This window comes from Alnus glutinosa, chromosome 7, assembly GCF_958979055.1.
Source record: "Alnus glutinosa chromosome 7, dhAlnGlut1.1, whole genome shotgun sequence".
Lineage (NCBI taxonomy): Eukaryota > Viridiplantae > Streptophyta > Magnoliopsida > Fagales > Betulaceae > Alnus > Alnus glutinosa.
Genome location: NC_084892.1, coordinates 17,854,121 through 17,877,102, shown reverse-complemented (window position 1 = coordinate 17,877,102; position 22,982 = coordinate 17,854,121).

The window sequence follows — 22,982 nt, the reverse complement described above, 5'->3', positions numbered from 1 at the left end:
TAAGGGACTAGCAATATGTAAGTTTGGAGGTGTGATAGGTCTTGAATGTTGCATATTCAAGCTCCTTAACTTGCAATTGTTAAACCCTTAGTCTCATTGTAATCTAACATTTTGCATTGTTTTTTGTGTTTTCAGCATTTTCAGGTTGTTAAAGGAAAAAAAAAAAAAAAAAGACTCAAAAAGCCCTCAGAATTGAGCTTAAAACGAATAAAGGAGTTTCTGCCAAAGTTGATGTCGATTGAGCGACCAATTTAGTGGATCGATCGACCTATCAATCGATCGACTCCAACTGCGATCGAGCGACTATGCGGCGCCGAAATGCAGAACTGCAAGTTGCAGTTCTGAAAAATGGAAAAGAATGGAATATCATAAACAGCAGGCGATTCCTGAATTATGGGCGGCATGGGAAACGACTGGAGGATGCCTTTCCTCCTCTTGAAGTAATTTTTGGCTATAAATAGAAGTGATCCAACGTTTGGGCCTCTCTCAGTTAGCCTTAGTTAGTTTTTAGGTAGCTTAGGTTAGTTTTTAGCTTTTAGTGAAGAAACACAGTAGACATGAGGGGAGAGTTTTTGAAGTTATTCCTTGAAGATTTTACAACAAGCTCGTGGATGGATTGCACTTCAACTCCAAAGGATCCCAAGGACCTCCATGAGTGGATAAGCTCTCCCTAGGGTTTTGATAAACCCTATCCAAGTATCAATGGCTTAATTATTTTTGTCTTTGGGATTTTTCTATTTTAGGCATTGAGGATTGTATAACTATGAGGATTACAAATTTTATAATTGATTTTAATGTTATATGCAATCTAATGAATTTCCTATCTTGTCTTAAAAAGCTTTTTATCTTGATTGTACTCAAGTTATATTTATTGTTCAAAAGATGATAAGTATAATGGTTATGCAATGGTATTATTTGAACATGTAACAAGAGGTTTTGATAGTTCATGCCTAGGGAAGACAAGTCATGCTACACCTTAGATTAGTGTAATTTAGGTAGATGGTTTGTGCTAACCGAAGATGAGTTACACTTAATCCTTGATTGTTTGTAACTAAGTTGAAAGATTTGATAATCCATGCTTAGGGTAGATGGATCGTGCTACACCCTAGGTTAGGTAGACGATCCGTGCTAATCAAAGATGGGTTGCACTTATTTATTGATGATGGTGTTTTTATGACAACTTTGGTGTGTGCTTGACAAACACACAGAAGTAATATCATGCCTAGAATGAATATCCTTTGTTAAATATAATAGCCATTTTTACGATGATAGTTGTGAAATCAATTCCTTATTTTCTACTTCATTAAGTTCTACTTTAATTTATTTTCCAGTATTTAATTTAGTGTTTAGTTTACAAAACAAAAATCACAAAAATATCATTTTCTAAGGGATAAATTAGAATTCATTTTATTAAAGCTTGATAGATACAACCAACTCAATCCCTGAGGATCGACACCCTCAATATAGACACTATCCTACAGTGATTCGTGCTATTGCAAATAGTAGTATTATTGAAATTTGAAAAAGAACCACATCACATATTACTTTAAATATACATGTTCACACATTTGTATACTCTATTTTCATACACGAGTAGTTGATAACTTGAGATTTTGTAAAAATGCCCAACCAAGTTTTAAGGTGCTTAAATGCCCGGTTTGAAGACGTGATAAATTAGGATTTTCAAAACACTTGCCTTGAAAGTTTTCATCAGAACGATTGAACGTTACTTTAGAAAGAGGTGTAAAATCTGGGTAATGTACACACTAGCATATACATATGACCCTATGGCCCAAACTAGTAGACTTTAGGTTGCATCACAAAATGGCCATTAGGCACTCCCTCGTTCTCGATTGTTATAGCTAAAAAATTAAACAATTTTATAGGTGGAATTGTGAGTCCACGACTTAGTAAACAAAAAATCCAACCAATATTGAATGTGATGTGAACTTCTTTTGCATTTTTAAAATTTCTCTCATTTGTTTGTCAGAAGACATTTAAATGCAAACCAATTCCTCAACAATCAATGTGACAATGCGCTCTTACAAAAAAGTTTAAGTTTTTTTTTTTTTTTTTTTTTTTTTTTTTTTTTTTTTTTTTTTTTCCTATGAAATCAAAACGATAGAGAATTTTCTTGTTACTTGCAATATCAAGCTGAAACTTATCACCATCATACTCCATATCACCTTTGAAACGTATGTAGAGAATATGATTGCACAAATATTTTTGCTCAGTGGAAAATAAAAATTCTAAAACCAAGATCGAACTTTAAGAATAACATGTGAAGAACTATGTTATTTTAAAATAAATTGCAAAAGTAGAAAACACTTCCTTAGTGTTTCGACCACTCCTTGGCTTTTGGGCAGAATCTTTTCTTCTTGCTCCTTCAATGAAAATCGCGCGTAACCTCAAGGATCGTAAGACCTTCAAATATTCTCACCAATTACTAAATATAACCAAGAGTGCGGGTTTTCAACTTACTTCTCACAATACTTTTTCTTATTCTTGAGAATATTTCAAGAATATTTAGCTGAAGAACTATAGTGAATAGATAAATTGTGAGAGATACATAGCTATCTATTTATAGGATTGGCATGCTGAGAGAAAAACAGTTTAAACCTATGTGGGACTATGAGTATATTTTTAATCCATGTGGGACTCAGAGTAGCAGTTGGAGTAGGAAAAACAAAATCCTAGTACTACTAGCATTTGGCCACAAGGAGAATTAATCCCCCTTGCCACACGGACATGGGGAGAGAAAATTCTCCCCATCCACCTAGGACTAAGGCTTTGACCCTAGTCCAATTCCTCTTAGCCCATTCTTGGACTTGGGTTTTATCCCTGGCCAAATGCTCATTTCCTTGTCTGTCTTAAGAATTAAATTTCTCAAGCCCAAATAAAAGCTTGTACCTAGTTATTACATTAGCTTGGTGAGGCACCCAAAGGAAAAAATAAAACTAACTTAAATAGGCTCGTGACCCGGTTATCTCTGTAACTGTCACCATGCTCCTATTTAATTACATTTAATTATACTAAAGAATTATAGTTGCACTCTAGTATTTATTTTTGATTAATAAAATTAATCCCTTACATATTCTTAATATTTACATTTGATTCCCCCATGAAATCTTTCGTAGCAGAATTAAAGTTTTCATATTGCCATTTTAATTCTCTACCTCTTTATCCTTAAGTCATTTATTTTATTTATTAATCTTGTACTTGTGAAGGCATTATCATAATGTATATAGTGAAAATAAATATTGACTTCTAAATAACCAAGTGTGTGTTTGTGTGAAACAAAATATCTTAAATGCGGAATTTAAAAGAGACAAGATATTTGTTGACGAAGTGGAAACTCTATGAAGAGAAAAACCACTCCGGGGCAGCCAAACCCAGGATATCCACTATACCGAAAACAAAGCTAGTTACAAGACACTCGTACTCACATACCCTTATGAAGTAGTCATACCTTTAACTCTAACACGAAGCCCATCGTGAACGCTTCCCAACCAAGTCTCTTACTTGAAGGGGTCTTCAATGGATTCCTTTACCTTAGGGCCGATCCCTAAGATAGACTTCACACGAACTGTTGAGCACACACCGGCAACGGCTTGAGAGCTAGCGGATCTTCAATTCTCCCTAAACACCCTATCTAAGCACTATGGAATTCGATACAAAAGTCATACAATTTACGAGCCTAGGGCCCTGTATTTATAGGCTTACAGAAAACCTAAATCTGCTTAAATTCGGACTTTGGTTGTCGAGCGTTCGGATGGAAGATAGCCATGTCCGGACTGTCTTCTGCGACAGTGTTTCAGAAACAGCACAACTCTTTCCTTATTAGGTCCACGTTCAGACGGCTTGGCCGAGCGTCCGGACGGTCTTCGCTATAACTCCTTTCCGCGTTCAAATTGAACACTGGAATATTCTGAAATGCTCGGACGACTTGCTGAGACTTCCCTAACAGTGTCAACTTCTGAAATCCAATTCAGTGTAGAAATTAGAGAAGCATGACCTAGCGTCCGCACGGTGTTGCTCTGACGTCCGGACGTTTTCAACGCTGAAGCTTCTAGACACTGTGGGGCGTCCGGACGCCTTCAAAGGCCCATACGGACGGTTGCACAGGAACCGGCTGTTCTGACTTGGAAATTGCATGGAATCTTGTTAGTATTTTGACCTCATTCCGTGTTTGGACAAAATCACTTATGTGTAAAGATGTTGTAAACAGGGATTCCACTATTTAGAGTGATGTCAGACGATTCTACCTGCAAGTCAGAAGAATTTCAAGTTCCCTGTCAGTCGTCCGGACAATCGAGCCATCCTGTCCGGACGCCAATCTGTCCACTGTTCCATACGTCCGGACGACGTGTCTTACCGTCCGGACTGCCAAGACAGATCAGCATCATCCGTCCGGACGACGTGATCATTACGTCCGGACGCTATACTGTATCGAGAAGGTTCTTTCCAGCTTGCATCCGTCCGGACGTTTCAGCAGCACGTCCGGACGCCTCTCAGTACTTGATTAGTTTCTGATTTCTTTCCAAGTTCCAAGAAAGGGAAGATCAATCAACCGTCCGGACGATGTGGTATCCCGTCTGGACGCGCGTCTCCTTAAGACAAGAATCGTAATTCAAATATCGCCGTCCGTACGTTTGACAGCTTTGGGCTGGACGCGCGTTCATCAAAGAAGGAAATTGCCGATTCGACTTCAATCGTCTGGACGACTACTCCTCATGGTCCGGACGCAAGCATTGCAGATATGGAAATTGAGTGTTGAAGAATTGCCGTCCGGACGTTCATCCCCATGGTCCGGACTCTCAAAAGCCTTATAAGGAAATTACTTGCAGCGGACGTGTGACCGTCCGGACGATGTGCCATCCCGTCCGGACGAGGCTCTTAAACAGGAAAGATTTCCCCACGAAATTTTCAAAAAATCTTGTCGCACAGTTGTCCGTCCAGACGGCTCCCAGGTATATTTTGCCTGACGCTCATTTGAGCCTCCAGCCTATAAATAGAGGCCCCTGGGCATTGAGAACTGCAAGAATTCGGTATTGAATTCCACAACTGCTCAGAGATGTGATATTTCCTCTAAAGCCCTTTTTAAGTGCGCTGTTGCTGTGCTACAACTGAAGTCTATCTTAGAGGTTGGCTCTAAGGTAAGGAGTTCCATAGAAGACCCCTTCAGGTAGGAGAACCTGGTTGGGAAGCATTCGTGTTGGGTTACACGTTAAAGATCAAGATACGACCATTGCATCGGGTATATGTGATTATTACTGTCTTGTATCTAGTTTTGTCTTCTGAATAGTGGAATTCCTGGGTTTGGCTGCCCCGGAGTGGTTTTTCTCTTAATTGTGTTTCCACTTCGTCACCAAAAATCTGTGTGTCATTTATTTTCCGCTGTGCTTAATTTTTGTTGACACTTGTGCACACACACTTTATTTTTGAAGTCAATTTCATTTTTCAAATCTTCATGGACATCTTCTTAGAAATTTGTGACCATACACATGGCATGAAATGAGACACTATCCATATTACTTGAAGACTCTGAATAGAACCGATAATCCTATTAAAAAGCAACCATTACATAAAGTATTTTTGTCAACCAGAATGTTGCCAGTATAAAATACTAACAAACTCCCCCTTTGGCCATTCTGGGACAAAAAAACGCTTGCCCAGTTTGGAAATACATTCCCAGTCCAAAACAAAAAATGCTCCCCCCTTTTTGTCTCAAAAGGACAAAAGGCAAACAGAGTATAAGAGAAAACGACAATTACTAAAACTCAAAACAACAAGAATAATAGTAAAGTGTCTCATCAAAAGCTCAAATCAACATAAGAGAAAACCAAAACCTCAAGATATCACATTTCCTGAATTTAAGCCACTTCGGCTTCTTGCTCTTGAAGCCAGGAAACCATAGACTGAAAAATTTCAGTCACTTGAGTCTTCTAGCCCGAAACTGATCATCCACAGAAAGAAATCCTCTAGACAAGCGGTCTGCATGATGATAAAAAAGATTCACCACTGAATCTCTCGCTGGTGCAAATCTAGAGGAAAATGTTACTGAAGACTCTATATGAGTAGGGGGAATGAGCTCATCTAAAATTTGAGGATCTCTGGAACATATGATTTCAACATTGGTCTATTTTCCAAAGAGACCTCTGTCTGACACTATGCTGGAAGCCGCTAGACAACATATTCCTGAAAATATTTAAATAGAAATCTATAAAAAAAAAAAAAAAAAAAAAAAAAAAAAAAAAAAAAAACACCATAAGGAAATATTAGATCCTATTAGTTTAAAAAAGAATGTGGTATTATGATAGCTATCAATTGGATGCATAAAGAAATACAAAAGTAGATATAGCAATCCAAAAGACACAAATTAGTAATATCCATCCAGCATAAAGATAAAAAAAGATATTCATGCACAATCTCTCAAATCATAATCAATTAAAGATTCCAATATTCTAAAAAGAACCAAAGCTTAAGAGAACAAGGAAAGTCAAAGGAAATACTTGGGAATGAGAAAAGATGTGCAGAGAATGCCAAAATCTCGGGATCAGTCTGAGAGAACACACACACAACACAACATGATAGAACAGGCAAAAAGTAGTGTGTGTGTGTGTGTGTGTGTGTGTGTGTGTTTGGCAGAGAAAGCAAAAAGCTTGCGTCCGAACGTGGTACATACTCGTCCGGACGGCATGCTGTCAGATAAGAGATTGACAGAGCCGAGCACGTCCGGACGCAAGAACATGTCCTTCTGGATGCTTCACACTAGAAGCTGAAAAACAGTGGGAAATATACAGAATTTTTTTTTCCTAACATTAGCTTCAGAACACGCATGTATAAATAACTAATAAAACAGTCAAATAGCATTTCAAAATATACCAAGATACAATTGAGAGTTAAGACTCAATAAGTACAAAAATTTCCATGCAGATAGAAATTTTTCAGTAGTAAACTTAACTCATGCAATGCGTGTGTGTGTGAAAGCTTTCTCAATAAGGTATGAAGTTTACTGATATGACTTAAAACAACCGGATTTTCTAAATAAGAGAGAAAATCAATGTTAGATCAGTCAAAAGTCAAACCTTATTTTACTGGGCCTAGCCACCCTCATCTAATACACTCCCCCTAAGCTGCAGCACTTTTCTTTTACTTCGTCATTTAGTGACCGTCTATTTCCGCAATGATTTGGTCACTGACTGTTTCTATAGGGACAAGTTCAAGAATAGATTTATAGTACAAAAGTAGTGGATCTTTTTATTTATCCATATTTATTCAGTTTTGAATGCTTTTTATCACTTAGTGCCGTAACCTAGAAAGAATGCCAAAATTTATGGGTTCTAGGTTCAACTAGCGAGTTGGTCAATTTGACCATCTTAGCAAAAAACAAATCTCTCCCATTAGAATTTCCAGAAGCTAAAAGTCAGAGAGAAAAAAAAAAATGTACCTTAAGGGAGCCTTGGATAGTGCATATTTTCATCGCATGAGAAAAGCAACTATCTATCAAATAGATGCAGCATGGAAACTTTGCATATATCAAACAAGAACTCTCAGTTATATAAAAGCAAAAAGAGTAATGCACAAAGAACTGAGACATCAGATAAAACTATATAAGATATCTGAAAAGCTAAATACAGGAATAAATATCTGCATCTTTCTCCCCCCACCCTCACCCCCCCCCCCCCCCCCCCTTTTTTTGAGAGAAAAAAAAAAAAGGGAAAAACAACAAATACATGCTTACACAAAGAAGAAGGTAGTTTAGTCCAAGCATGTAAGATAAGAGCAAACCTGACCTTAGGGAGAGAGGTTTGACTATACCAAGACAGAAAAGCAGTGACATGCTTTCTCTGTCATCCCTAGAATGTACCTGCAGAAAATTCTCAAAGCAACCAAGAGAAAATCTAGGGATAGAAAAGGTGGTTCCTCAAATAGAATGCAAGGCAAATATAGGATATATAAGATATGACAATCAATGCAATTCAAACATACCTGGTATGCACTAGGATTTAGGAACTAAATCCTAGGCATGGTGAGACTGTACCTTTACTAGGTGAGTCCACTCCCTCTCAAGGGGTGAATGGTCTCATCCTTTCTGACCCAACCATGGTGTACCTGTGGTAAATGTGATCGGGTATTGCTCATACTGTCCATTCTCCTCAGCATCTCTTGTAACAAGCTCAGAAACCTTTCATAGGCATGGTTGCTATCGGGCTTTTGCGGCTTTTTCTTGTAGTGCGTTGATGTGTTCTTCGGAACAGACCGTTGTTGTTGCTGCTGATGCCATGGAACCTAATGTCCCACTTAAGGTAGAGTACTTGATGTGGTCTTAGTAGGCAACTTCTCTGAGCCTTCTTCTTCTGAGCTTGGAGCTGTGGACATTTGGGTCGGATGTGACTGGTGATGCTGTAGTGATGACAGGTGGGCAGGCTTCTTTTGTTGGAATGTAGCTTGACTTTCTATGCAGAAATATGGTTAGCATTCTTACAAACAATATTACCCTTACCTTTTATATGTATCCTATGTGGAGGGACATATTTTGATGAGGAAGAATCTTCAACTTCACTTTTCCTCAGAGCATCTTGCTTAATGCAAGGCTTGTGGGATTTCAACAAATAACAATTTGGCCTAATATGACCAATCTTCCCACAATTATGACACTTAGGAATAAACTTACGTTGTATTCCTGATTCCTTGGAGTTAGGCATCACATTATTGGTTAAGCAAACAATATCTAAACAAGTTGTATCTTCTATCACAGGCTTAATATCAATAGAATCTAATTCATAATCAGAAGCATGTGAAGTAGAAGTACTTAAATCATTAACAATTAAATCAGGATTGTTAGAAATATCTGTATGAATACAAAGCATGTTTTTCAAATTATTACTAGAGAAGTTTTCCAAGAGATCCCCTGATTCTTTTAATTTATTCTCTAGTGCATCAACAGTATCAAAAAGCATGGTATTCTCAGATTTCAAAGAGTCAATTAAAACATGTGATTCAGATAATTGTAAAATCAAAGACTCTTTTTCTTGCTTAATCTTCTTGAGTTCTTTGTTGGATTTCTTAAAGAGTTTACCTATCAAAAGGGTATCTTTAGAGAAATCATAAAAATCATCTTCAGAGAACTCAGGAAGATTTATGTTAGAAGAAGTCATGGATCACACTTAGGAAATAAATACAAACACAAGTGAACCTCGCTCTAATACCAATTGAAAATAACTATTGACTTCTAAATAACCAAGTGTGTGTTTGTGTGCAACAAAATATCTTAAATGCGAAATTTAAAATAGACAAGATTTTTGTTGACGAAGTGGAAACTCTGTGAAGAGAAAAACTACTCCGGGGCAGCCAAACCCAGGATATCCATTATACCGAAAAGAAAGCTAGTTACAAGACACTCGTATTCACATACCCTTATATAGTAGTCATACCTTTAACTCTGACACGAAGCCCATCGTGAACGCTTCCCAACCAAGTCTCCTACTTGAAGGTGTCTTCAATAGATTTCATTACCTTAGGGCCGATCCCTAAGATAGACTTCACACGAACTATTGAGCACACACCGGCAACGGCTTGAGAGCTAGTGGATCTTCGATTCTCCCTAAACACCCTTTCTAAGCACTATGAAATTCGATACAGAATTCATACAATTTATAAGCCTAGGGCCCTGTATTTATAGGCTTACAGAAAACCTAAATTTGCTGAAATTCGGACTCTGGCTGTCGAATGTCCGGACGGAAGATAGCCACGTCCGAACGGTCTTCTGCGACCGCCTTTTAGAAACAACACAATTCTTTTCTTATCAGGTCCACGTCTGGACGGCTTGGCCAAGCGTTTGGACGGTCTCCGCTATAACTCATTTCCGCGTTTCGAACGGAACACTGGAATATTCTGAAATGCTGGACAGCGTTTGGACGACTTGCAGAGACTTCCCTAACAGTGTCGACTTCTGAAATCCAACTCCGTGTAGAAATTAGAGAAGCTTGACCCAGCGTCTGGACGGTGTTGCTCTGAAGGTGTTGCTCTGACGTCCGGACGTCTTCAATGCTGAAGCTTCTAGACACTGTGGGGCGTCCGGACACCTTCAAAGGCCCGTCTTGACGGTTGAACAGGAACCGTCTGTTCTGACTTGGAAATTGCATGGAATCTTCATGGATATCTTCTTAGAAACTTGTGACCATACACATGGCATGAAATGAGACACTATCCATATTACTTGAAGACTCTGAATAGAACCGATAATCCTGTTAAAAAGCAACAATTACATAAAGTGTTTTTGTCAACCAGAATGTTGCCAATATAAAATACTAACACATAGTATTTTGATATTCCTTACCAAAATGCCCTAGCCAAAAACTAAGAATAATTCAATCCATAAAATCTATCTCAAGGGGTAATTTCTTATCCTTTGAATAAAAGACTTGGATTCGTTTTTAAGAAAAGCTTTCTCACAATGCATTATGTGATCACCCAATGTATGGAGAATTTTGATTGCAGTAAAGGTCTCACTCTTAAATTCATCCTGTGACCTCCACTTGACATCTGAGTTCACAATCCTCTTAGGATTTAGAATCAATATCATAAGAAGTCTCGGAAGTTACAGTCTTTACCATTGATTGTATTTTTGTGGAAAATCGACTTTTATGGCGTGTTCAGTGCATAACACCTACACATCAATCCGAAGCCTCCAACTTCGCTTGATTAAGATAAATCATTAAGATTGATGTGTAACAATCTTCGCAAATGTAATGCCCAATTTTATTACCGACTGCAAAAACAACTAAAGATTTAAGAGTACAAGGTTTATGGACTAAGACCTTGTGTGATAACCATGTTACTCACATCATAAACCATATTTAATGTAATATAAGTACCTTTCACATGAACAATATTTATAATTATAATAAGGATGTAAAAGATTATATGTCATATGCTCAAATAATTTAATCAGTGAATAACTGTAACGCCCCGATAATTAACTGGTAATTAACTTCACGGTTCGCCTCTCAGTCTCATTCCACAAGGAATAAGATTCAGGGATCTATATTCCTAAAAAAGAGAATACTACGCAGCAGAAACATAGAATATTCTATCAACATTAATTACGAGCATCTATTGCATTAACTGAAATTACATTATAAATGTCATAAATCAAAACTAAACCTTAATACACAATGATCATCAAATACTAAGCCTACAACATCACTCAAAAGTATTATTATCATGAGCGGCCTTCAAAATCCTTCGATAAGTCCTTAAGTATCAACATGATCGATTTTCACAAATGTTTTCACAATTGTTTGCTAAAGAATGAAAAGGGAGTGTTTGATAAAGTAAGGCATGACTCATGGCATTTTCATCTTAAGGCATTAGTACTTTAACTTTTAGTAAAACAATATTTCATATATCATTCCTTTAAACCTCATCTCTTCATAATTGCATACCCGTATATAAATCCTCATACGGCGGAGGTTAGCATAACATACCGGTACCCGTGCCATAGGGTAGTGTGAACATACTTGTACCTTAACCCTCATACAATTGAGGTTAGCAAAACATATCGGGTCCCTATTAAAGGTGATCCATTACATACCAATAACCTACCACAGGTTAGTCTAAACATAATTGTACTTTAACCCTTGTACAATTGAGGTTGACATATCATATATATATATATATATATATATATATATATATATATATATATATATATATATATATATATATATATATATATATAGATATATATATATAATTTTGATAACTTTTTTTTATTAATAAAACATACTAGATAAATGAAACAGGATTTAGTAATTGGAATACATTTAGGGCTCACAACATATAGAGAAAATTATATCATTTCGTACTTTTAAGAAAATATATAGTTTTCATTTGCAATATAATCGAGTAAAGTTTTTATCCACTTCCTTCCATAGTGAGTTTACTCACCTTGCATGTGATTTTCCACTGGCTAATTCCCTTGCCAGTCCACAATGTCCAAATCCGTGAAAGGGTCTATCATTAGACTTAATCTAAGCTAAAATATTCTTAAAACCATTTTGAGGGCAAAATGGTCATTCTGCATGACCAAAGAACACTTGGGACTTGCGTTGAACGATCGACATCGATCATTCGGTATTCATGTCGAATGATCGACATCGAACATTTGGTACTTCCATCGAATGTTCGGTCAATCAAGCAAAACCCTAATTTCTAAAAGGTTGTAGCTTAACCCATCCTAACATAATCCAAGGCTTGACGTTACTTCTTAATACGATTCTAAGCCCAAATATAGCTTCCATACATATCAATGTTCATCCATAAACATCTAATCTCTAACTCATCATTGATCTTTTTATAAAGTGATGTAGTCTTTCTAAAACAAAAATATATCAATAATAAATTACCACTAGCAATAAAACGAATCTTTGTAGGATAGGGTCTATATGAGAGTGTCTAATCTCAAGGACTGTAGGTTACGACGTCTAAAGCATAAAAAAGGCTTATAATTATCATCGAGCTAGTATTAAGATTAAAAAAACAATGGGAGGATTAAACCTTATAAAGATAATTTGACAGCATAATAGCTATAGAAGAACATGTTTAAGGTAAGGGTATTACCTGCTCAACATGAAAGATTTCCCTCACACCGAAATGAACTTACTTTGCTGAGCCAGCTCCATGGGTCGGAATACACAAAATATGGGAAGGGGTGGGGGTATTTATAAGGGAAAGGTCGTAGGTGGATAAGGATCATCTGATTTGCCAATTGGAAAATATTTGCCAAGCGAGGCTCGAACATTCATTTACTATTTAAGGTTAGATGAACATTCGGCATACAATCTGACACACATGATGAAGGCGTGGGATGTACCTTTTGACACATAGTACAATACATCATCAAATATTCTTGGGGGGAACTACGAACTTTCTCGGAGGGGACTTTGAATGTACACTGTAGGAGCTTAGAACGTTCTAAGTTTGAAGTGATTGTTCGGTTAACTCAAAAAGTCCTAATTTCCAATTAAGACCTAATTAACCTTGTTAATAATCTTTGACAATACATTCTCCCTTCACAAAAATTTCTTCCTCGAACGTTTGTATATAAAATACTTTGAAAAGTATCAATAGTGTTATCTTATCTCCAAAGCCTTGTCATCCCCATGCTCAGTAGTTTCTTGAGTTAACTAGTCCCATCCATTTGTTGGCACTTCAGTTGCGTCATCCTTGAAGAGATTTGGGTAGTCGCCTTGAAATCATCAAGATCATCATAATTGATGTTGCCTACACTATATCGACTCCCAAATCTATCAGCTCACAGAAAGAGTAGTTCCATACACAGTCTGGGTTCGTAGGTATCTTTGCCATAGCCCTATGCTTCCTACACAGGAAAACATTCCTCTTAGTTATTCCTATCAAATCTAGGCAAAATATCCAAGAATCAGAGAATACGCACATGTTCTTCAAACAAATTCGGGTAGCGGTTCCTTATGTCCTACTCTGCTTCCCATGATGCTTCTTCTACTCCATGAGTGTGCCATAGTACTTTCGCAATAAGAATTGTCTTGGTGTGCAAAACTTGCTCCTTGTAGTTCAAGATTTGTACGGGCTTCTCCTCATAAATTAGCTCCTCCTCTATTCCAAAAGGTTTATACTCCAGTACCAAATCGGGGCTAGGGATGTATTTCCTTAACATTGAAACATGGAAGACTTCATGCGTTCATTCCAAATCTGGCAGTAGGGTAATATGGTAAGCTAACTTCCCTACTTTTTGTGTTATCTCAAATTGTCCAATGAATTGAGGGCTTAACATTCCTTTGTTGCCAAATCGTCTTTTATTGGAGATATTTTCAGGAATACCCGTCTTTGGTTATCAACGTAGCTCTTCTATCAACTTTTTGATGTTGTCATACTTTGTCTAATAATGACTATCTTGTCCCGAATGTTCTGAATTATCTCTGGTTCCAACAGTTGTTATTCCCCAAAGTTACTCCAATACAAGGGTGATTGACATTTTCGTTTGTATAGTGCTTCAAAAGGTGACATTCCAATAGTCACCTGTTAACTGTTTTTGTAAGCAAACTTAATCAATGGTAAGTATTGAATCCAACTTCCCTTGAAATCTAATACATAAGCACGCAATATATCCTCCAAGATCTAATTGGTCCATTCTGATTGGACATCAATTTGGGGGTGAAACACAATACTAAATTTCAAGTCTGTCCCCATCTCCATATGCAAACTTTGCCAGAACCTTGAAGTAAATCGCGAATCTCTGTCTCAAACAATTGCTGGTGGTACTTTGTGTAGTCGTACTATATTTTGCACATAAAGCCTTTCCAACTTATTCATGAGGTCCTTTACTTTTACAAGAATGAGATGCGTGCTCTTGGTTAGGCGGTCTACCACTATCCAAATGGAATCTTCTTCGGTCGGTCCTCTTGGTAGACCTAGGATGAAGTCCTGCAATTTCATCCTATTTCCACTTAGGTATTAGTAGGGGCTTGAGCATTCCTGCCGGTCTTTGGTCTTCTGCCTTAGTTTGCTGGCAAGTGGGGCATTGCTGAATGTACTTTGCAATCTCCATTTTCATGTTGTTCCACCAATAGGTCATCTTTAGATCTTTGTACATTTTGGTGCTTCCAGGATGTACGGTGTACAATGATCGATGAGCCTCACTCATGATCTCCTTTCATAGCTTCTCGCTTCTTGGTTCGCAAATTTGGTTGAAGTGGGTAAGCGTCCCATCATCTTTCAGAAAAAAAAACTTCTTTGCTTTTTCCTCATTGAGCTGCTTCTTGATCCGTTGGCATCCAGGATCGTTCTCATAGGCATTCTTGATTCTTTCTAGCAATTCCGACTGAATTACCATACTTAATAAAAGTACTGGCGAATCTTCAATCACAACCTCCAGTCTCGATCTTTCAAGTTCCCTTATTAATTAAGGTTGAGAAACACCAATGGTCTCAAGTTCGATTGACAATTTCCTACTTAGAGCGTCAGCCACCACATTGGCTTTACCTGGACGATAATTGATCTCGCAATCATAATCTTTGATTAACTTCAACCATCTCCTCTACCTGATATTTAATTCTTTATGGCTAAAGAAATACTCCAAGCTCTTTTGGTCCATTTAAATCTTGTACTTTTAGTCATACAAATAATGTCTCCAAATCTTCAGAGCAAAAACAACGGCGACAAGCTCTAGATCGTGGGTTGGGCAGTTTTGCTCGTAATCCTTCATTTTGCATGAAGTGTAAGCAATCACCTTATCATTCTGCATGAGTACGCTTCCCAATCCTTTCTTTGAGGTGTCACTGTACACTACAAAATTCACTGATTCTGTAGGTAACGTTAGAATAGGCATTGACACTAATCACCTCTTCAACTCCTGGAAAATTTCTTCACAAGCATCTGTCCATAAGTAGTGAGGCCAGTTAGGGGGCTTGACAGTTTAGAAAATCCTTCAATGAATTGATGGTAGTAGTCGGCTAGTCCTAGAAAACTCTGGATCTCGTGAAGACTAGTCAGCCTCCCCCATTCCACTACTACCTTTACCTTTTCGGGGTCCATAGATACTCCTTCACCAGAGATTACGTAATGACCCATGGAAAAACGCTAGCTACATTTGTGCTATCACCCGAAAATGACTAGTTAATTTGGAATTTCCCTAAAATCCTTTATAAAGCCCAGTTTTACATAATAATTAGGCAATGTGGGACTTAGTACCCATGAGTATCTTTATAAACCATTCACTCTATGTGAACTATTTATCTCTTCCCAATATGAGACCAGGGTGTTAGAAACTCCCCCCTTAAACCCCTAACGTCCTCGTTAGGTCAACGTCATACGGTGCTCTAGCACCACATGGCCTGACGTTACTAGGTGGCTCTGATACCATTTGTAATGACCTAAGAAAAAGTATTAGCCAAATCTGCGCTATTACCCCAAAATGACTAGTCAATTTGGTGTTTCCCTAGAATTCCTTATAAAATCCAGTTCACCTAATAACTAGGCAATGTAGGACTTAGCAACCATGAATATCTTTATAAAACACTAACTCTGTGTGAGCCATTCATCTCTTCCCAATATGGGACTGAGGTGTTACAAATTACGTGCCCAAGGAAGGACACGCTATCCATCCAAAATTCACACTTCTCGAGCTTAGCGTAGAGTTGCTCCCGTCGAAGTCTCTTTAACACTTCGAAGGTGCAATGCATGATCCACCTGATTCTTGGAGAATATCAGAATATTATCAATAAAGACTACTATGAATTGGTCTAGGTGGTCGTGAAAAACTCTATTCATAGTGTCCATGAATACAACAGGGGCATTAGTCAGTCCAGATGACATCACCAGGAACTTGTAATGTTCGTAATGATCTGGAATGCTATCTTGGGGATATCCTCCCCCTTCACCCTAACTTGGTGGTAACCTGATCGTAAATTGATCTTTGAAAATACGCTGGTGCCTTGTAGTTGATCCAACAAATCGTCTATTCTGAGCAACGGATACTTTTCTTGATGTTGACCTTGTTCAGCTCCCGATAATCAATGCACATCTTGATCATCCCATCCTCCTTCATGAACAATAGTAGCAAAATGCTTAGCTAATACTACTAGGTTAGTTGGAAGAATCCTCCCACTGATGAGTATAGGGCATCCACATGCTACTCTACTACATGTTACTATTTTCTGTACTGCAATTACTACATCGAAACCAACTTCTAGGGTTCTAACAGGTAGTATAGACAGTTTTACGAACATGATAGATACAAAGAAGTGAGTAGCTCGTAAATCAAATAAAACTGATACATTAAATCCAAAGATGGGGATGGTACCCTGTTAGTTTTTGTTGGCTACATTCTGTTAACAAAATCACTATCATGTAAGTTGCTGTCTTTATCAGGGATGCCGTATATTTCAGAGTCTTCATTTCAGAAAAGTGTTCTAGGCTGTTCAAGGAAGATTCTGTGCAGATTTCAACTTAGAGAAGTCGGGTCCCAAGTTTCCATTCGGACGGCCCAGTCATTCGTCCAGACGCCCATCAGTGTCTAGAAGATTCTCAGTGCTCCAACGTACATCCGTACGTATGTGATGGCAACACATCCGAACACACTTCAGGGTTAGAGAAGAATTAGGTTTTCCTTCAAGTAGGTGACTTGGCTGGGAGGCATTCACGTCGGGTTACATGTTAGAGTGCAAGATACGATCGCTGCATAGTGGTATGTGAGTGTTATTGTCTTTGTACTAGCTTTGTCTTCTGAATAGTGGAATTCCTGGGTTTGGCTGCCCCAGAGTGGTTTTTCTCTTAATTGAGTTTCCACTTTGTTAACAAAATATTCGTCTCATTTAAATTTTGCACTTTTGATATTTTGTTACACGTTGTTCACACACACACACACACACACACACACACATCATAATTTAGAAGTCACTTTTATTTTTCATACCTGTCACCACATCCAGATGTCCTTCTGGTCCTCCAAGAATAAGCAAATAGGCTCGCTCTACAGCTAATGGTCTTGGTGCTTTTCCCTGTTGTGGTACTCTAGTCTTTGTTGTTGTTGAAATGACCAAACTAGCCACACTAATAACAGGTACCTGTTCCTACTTTAGAAGGTCCCCAGTGAACCCTGTTGCACTTAAGGCATAGCTCGGGTGCCTGAATCCTTTGGTGCTGCTGGGGTTGATATTGTGGAACAGTCAGGGCACGTCCTTGAAGGGTTCATTGTAATGGCTGACCTCCCACATCCACTCTCTTACTTGGTCTGGCTCCTCCAGATGGAACTCTCGAAACAAAAGTCGTCTTTCTCCATTCTGCAAGGGCCATTGCGTTCTCCTTCAAGCTCTCTTCATACATCGAGGTGTGGTCCACCAACTGAGAAAAGTTATAGATGTCGAAGCATGTCATCATGGTCTTACTACGTTGGCTCAGGTCTCTCTCGAAATTCTTGGCCTTCTTTTCCTCGTCTGGAATAAGGTATACAGTAAACCTCGATAACTAAATGAACTTAGTCGCATACTCTATAACCTTCATGCCTCATTGAACTAAATCCATAGATTCCCTTGCCTTTGCCTCTTCCACCACTCAAGGAAAGAATTACTTGTGGAATTCCTCCCTAAAGATTTCCCAAGGGGTGGCATGTTCCGATCCCAAGTCTATTACAACAAGGTCCTTTTTCGATTTTGCCACCATCTTTTTGCCTCACCAGTAAGTCTATAGGTAGCGTACTTCACCTTGTGCTCAATAGTGCTATCGATTGTCCCTAAAAGCTCCCCGGTGTCATTCAACCAATTCTATGTGCTGAAATGATCACCACTCCCGTCAAGGTTATCAGAGTTATGACTACAAAAGTCCTTCAGGGTACAACCTCGTCCTTCAGTAGGATGACTAGCTTCTTGGTCTTGCGCCATCATTGTGACCATCTGGGTAATTGCAGTCATAAGTTGCGTCAACTCTGGATTGACACCCCCATGAACTGGTATGCCCACAGACTCAAGGTGGGTGTCCTCCCAATGTCTCCCAATTCTAGGGCGTTGGGGCTGGTCGCTAGACTCATTTGGGGTGGCATCTTCTACAATAAGAAGCAGAGTCAAAACCGACTCGAAACAAGTATCACTTAAGGTGTAATTCTAAGGGGCTATCCTAAGCTCTGGCATGATTATCTCCTTAAGGCTATCTTTATAAGTCCAATAGTCTTTGAGAGCCTAACACTCTGATACCAACTGTAACGCCCCAGTGAAATTAACTAACTAGTAATTAACTTTATGGTTCGTCTCCCAGTCTTATTCTAAGAAGAACAAGACCACATGGATCCCATCCTCTCTAAAGAGAGTCTGCAAAGGATGCGTTTAACTTAAAAGAAAAAGATAACATTCTAAAATCCATAATCACAATAAGAATAACCATAGTAAACTAAAACATCATAACATAGATAGCTGAAACTCTCACAGTACGATCAAAAGACCAGTCATCAAAATAAGATATAGATCCAAAGCCAAAATATATAAGAGTCACAACATCAAGAGTCAAGTTCTACACTTAAGAAGATAAAGCATAAAGATAATATCTAGCATTCAGACGAGATTTACTAGCTCCTCTCCACATCAGCGCCAGCCAAAAGGGATCTAACTCCTCAAAGATGATCTTGAGCACTCCCTCCAGCAAGATTATCCACTGCTCCAAAATCGTCAAAAAAAAAAAAAAAAACTATCTATAAAACAATACATGTTTCATAGGTGGAAAGATACAAGCGTAAGTCCACGATTTAGTGAGTAATAATACGCATGATATGTTATCATTTGGTGAACTCAGTTTAGGTTGTAAATCACATGCGTTGGAGTATCATTTCATTTCACAAGATGGTAATGCATGCAGTATAGGTATAATACATGCTTATAATAAGAGTTAAGTCATAGTTCAATTCAAGATGCTCTGCCCAGGATATTAACCCCTTCTCGGCAGGGTTGACACTGTCCTAAGGGACCTGTAATACAACATCGGTGCCCTAGATACGTACGCATACTGTCACATACTAGCAGACCAATCAAGTCCAACCTTGGGTGGCCCACGATACTAGCAAAGCAGCAACCATGACCCTCATTCAAGCATGGTGTGCCAGTCAGAAAATAGCCATTGGATCCAAGGCCCATCATAACACAGCATAAACATTTGACCATAAAGAACAACGCATATAACAGTAAGCCCTTGCCATTTTTTTGCACAAAATGGTGTACCATGTCATACGTTGCAATTTAGTCTTCACCGTATTTTACATGTATGCTTTTATTATTTCATCATTTCATTATCTTACTATTAATTATGGGTGTACAAGCAGTTACAGTTAGCGGTTATTAGCTAAAACCGCTAACCGCAACTGCCTAATGCGGTTATTTAATTTTAACAACTGCAACCGCCTCTGTTTAGGTGGTTAGCAGTTATTTTATAACCACCGGTTAGCGGTTATTATGTTTATAACCGGTAGTTTGAGAATCGTGTTTGAATTTGGGCTGGTTTTTGGGCACGTTTTAATTTCTAAAAAAAAAAAAATTAATAATTTTTGGCCTTTTGGTACAAAATTAACAAATCTAAATACAAATCCAAAATATCTACTAAAAAAAATACAAATCCAAACCACTACAAATCCAAATAACCAAATACAAACAAATCCAACACCAAAACATTTCAAATCCAAATTCACAAATCCAAATAACCAAATACAAACAAATCCAAAACCAAAATACTATAAATCCAAATTCAAATCCAAAACATTAGAAATCCAAATAACCAAATACAAACAAATTTTTAATATATATATATATATAATAAGGGTAGGCAGTTTGCGGTTAACTGCCTAATCCTAAAACCACTTTTGAAAGCGGTTATGCGATTAACGATTATAAGCAGTTAGCGGTTGTAGCGGTTATAACCACCCCGTTTGTACATGCTTACTATTAATCACACGTTTTTACAAAGTTGAGTTCACAGTAGTCAAAGTACATTTCATATGATTTGTAAACATGCATGTTTTGGTCACAAAATATTTATGCTATGCGGAAAAATAATAATAACAAGTATCCAGGTGAGTTTTACTCACTTATATTGCAAGTGTCCTCCAAAAAGTCCTCCAAAAAGTCCTCCTAAGGCTCCATAACCTCAAAATCTGAGAAAAACCTATTGACCTAAATCCAAGTTTAAAGATAACACACACTATAACACGTTTGAAATGGGTATTCTGTCTACTTAGCGAGTGTTTGTGCTCAAGGGTCGAACATTCATAATACACAACGTGAACGTTCGTACTTCGAGGAAAAATCACTCGAAGCATGAGAGATTGAACGTTCATCCCTGGAAAAATCTGCATGTCGAACGAAAATCTAGTTTAAGCAATTACTAGGCAAGAGTTACTACGTATAAAGCATAAAAAGGCTAATACCTATCATCGAGCTAGTATTAAGATTAAAAAAACTATGAGAGGATTAAACCTAAGATTAAAGCTTATAAAGATAAATTGACAGCATAACGGCTTTAAAAGAATGGGTTTAAGGTAAAGGCATTACCTTCTCAACACGAAACGTTTCCCTCACACCGAACTGACCTTACCCCCTCTCAGCAGAGTAACGCTAGCTCCAAGTGTCGAAATACACGAAATATGAGGAAGGGTGGGGATATTTATAAGGGAAATGTCGTAGGTGGATAAGGATCCTCTGATCTGCTAGCTTGCGAATGTTCGCCAAGCGAGGTTTGAACGTTCGTGTACTATTTAGGGTTAGACGAACATTCGGCGTACGATCTGATATACATGTCGAAGGCATGTGATCTACCTTCTGACACACAGTACAACGCGTCATCGAACGTTCTCGGGGGGGGGGGGGGGATTGCGAACGTTCACAGTGGGAATTTTGAACATTCTCAGGTCGAAGCGATTGTTCGGTAAAAAAAAGAAAAGAAGAAGAAGGAAGAAAAAAAGGAAGACAAAACAAAATAATTGAAGGCTGAATAAATAAATGAGTTGGTTTTGGGGTTGAGAGCCTGATTGATCTTATATAGACTTACCGTTTAATATGTGTCTCCTAATACAAATTGACATCTTATAGCACCAGCAACAGCTTCCCTTAAATTTTCTTTAAATGTATGGAGCCAAACTACTTGTTGCTTCACTATTCAAATAAACTCTACAATAGCTTCCCTTATTATTTTCCTATACCATTTAAATATTCATTAAATTATATGCTAGGGGAAAGAGAAACTATTTAAATATTGTTTCAAATAAATGTTAGAAGAAAGAGAGAGGAAAGAGAAAATTTTTTATATTAAAATAAGGGTTAAATACCTTATTGGTACCTGAGTTTTAGACTTTTTTAAATTTAGTGGCAAAAACCCGCTTGGTACCTCTATTAGATTTTCCGTCCAAATATTAATGGCCTGCCACGTGTCAACCTCAGTTATATAAAAAAATAAAAATCTTTAAAAAATTATATAAATATAATAAAATAAATAAATTTAAAAAATAAATAAATAAATGAAATAAATAAATAAAAGGAGCCACCCCCTTGACCACCATGGGGGTGGCCGGCCACCACCATTTTGGCCAAGGAGCTGGTCTGGGGTGGCTGAACCACCCCTCATGAGGGGGTTCGGCCACACTATGGCAGAAAAAAAAAAAATTATATTTATATATATTTGATGGGTTTTGGTCCTTAGGGGTAGCCAAACCACCCCCGTGGCCCAAGGGCCAAAATCCATCATTTTTTTATTTTTTATTTTTTGTGTGCCATAGGGTGGCCGAACCATCCCGTAGGGGGTGGTTCGGCCACCCCAGACTGGCCCCTTGGCCAAAATGGGGGTGGCCGGCCACCATGGGGTCCTTTTTTTTTTTTTAAATTGTATTATTTTATTATTTTTATATAATTTTTTTATGGGTTTTTATTTATTTTTTATTTTTTTTATACAGTGCCACGTGTCAACCTTAGTGGTTTACACGTGACAAACTGTTAATATTTGGACGAAAAATGTAACAGAGGTACCAAACGAGTTTTTACCCCTAACTCAAGTACTACCTATGAAATAAATGAAAATTCAGGTACTAAATTGAAAAAAGCTTAAAACTCAGGTACCAATAGGGTATTTAACCCTTAAAATAATGTTAAGGGAATCACTTTACTTTCCTAGATTTAGAGTATAACTTTTGCTTTTCTTGGTGTTCCCTTAGTTTAAGGGAACAACAGGAGAATCTATTCTAGGGTTTTTTTTTTAAGAGTTTTTCATATATTTAGGGAATTAAATGAGTTTTAAAGAAGTAGCAGGTTTTTTTTTAAAGAATTTTTTATACATTTAAGAAATGGAATGAATTTTAAAGAAGATGCTGCTGGTGATCTTAGGAGTTAAAGCCTTTTCAAACAAGTTAAATCAAACAAAGAATAATGCCACCATGCCACCGGTGAGCTTCCATAGACATCTTTTTGCATTCTTGT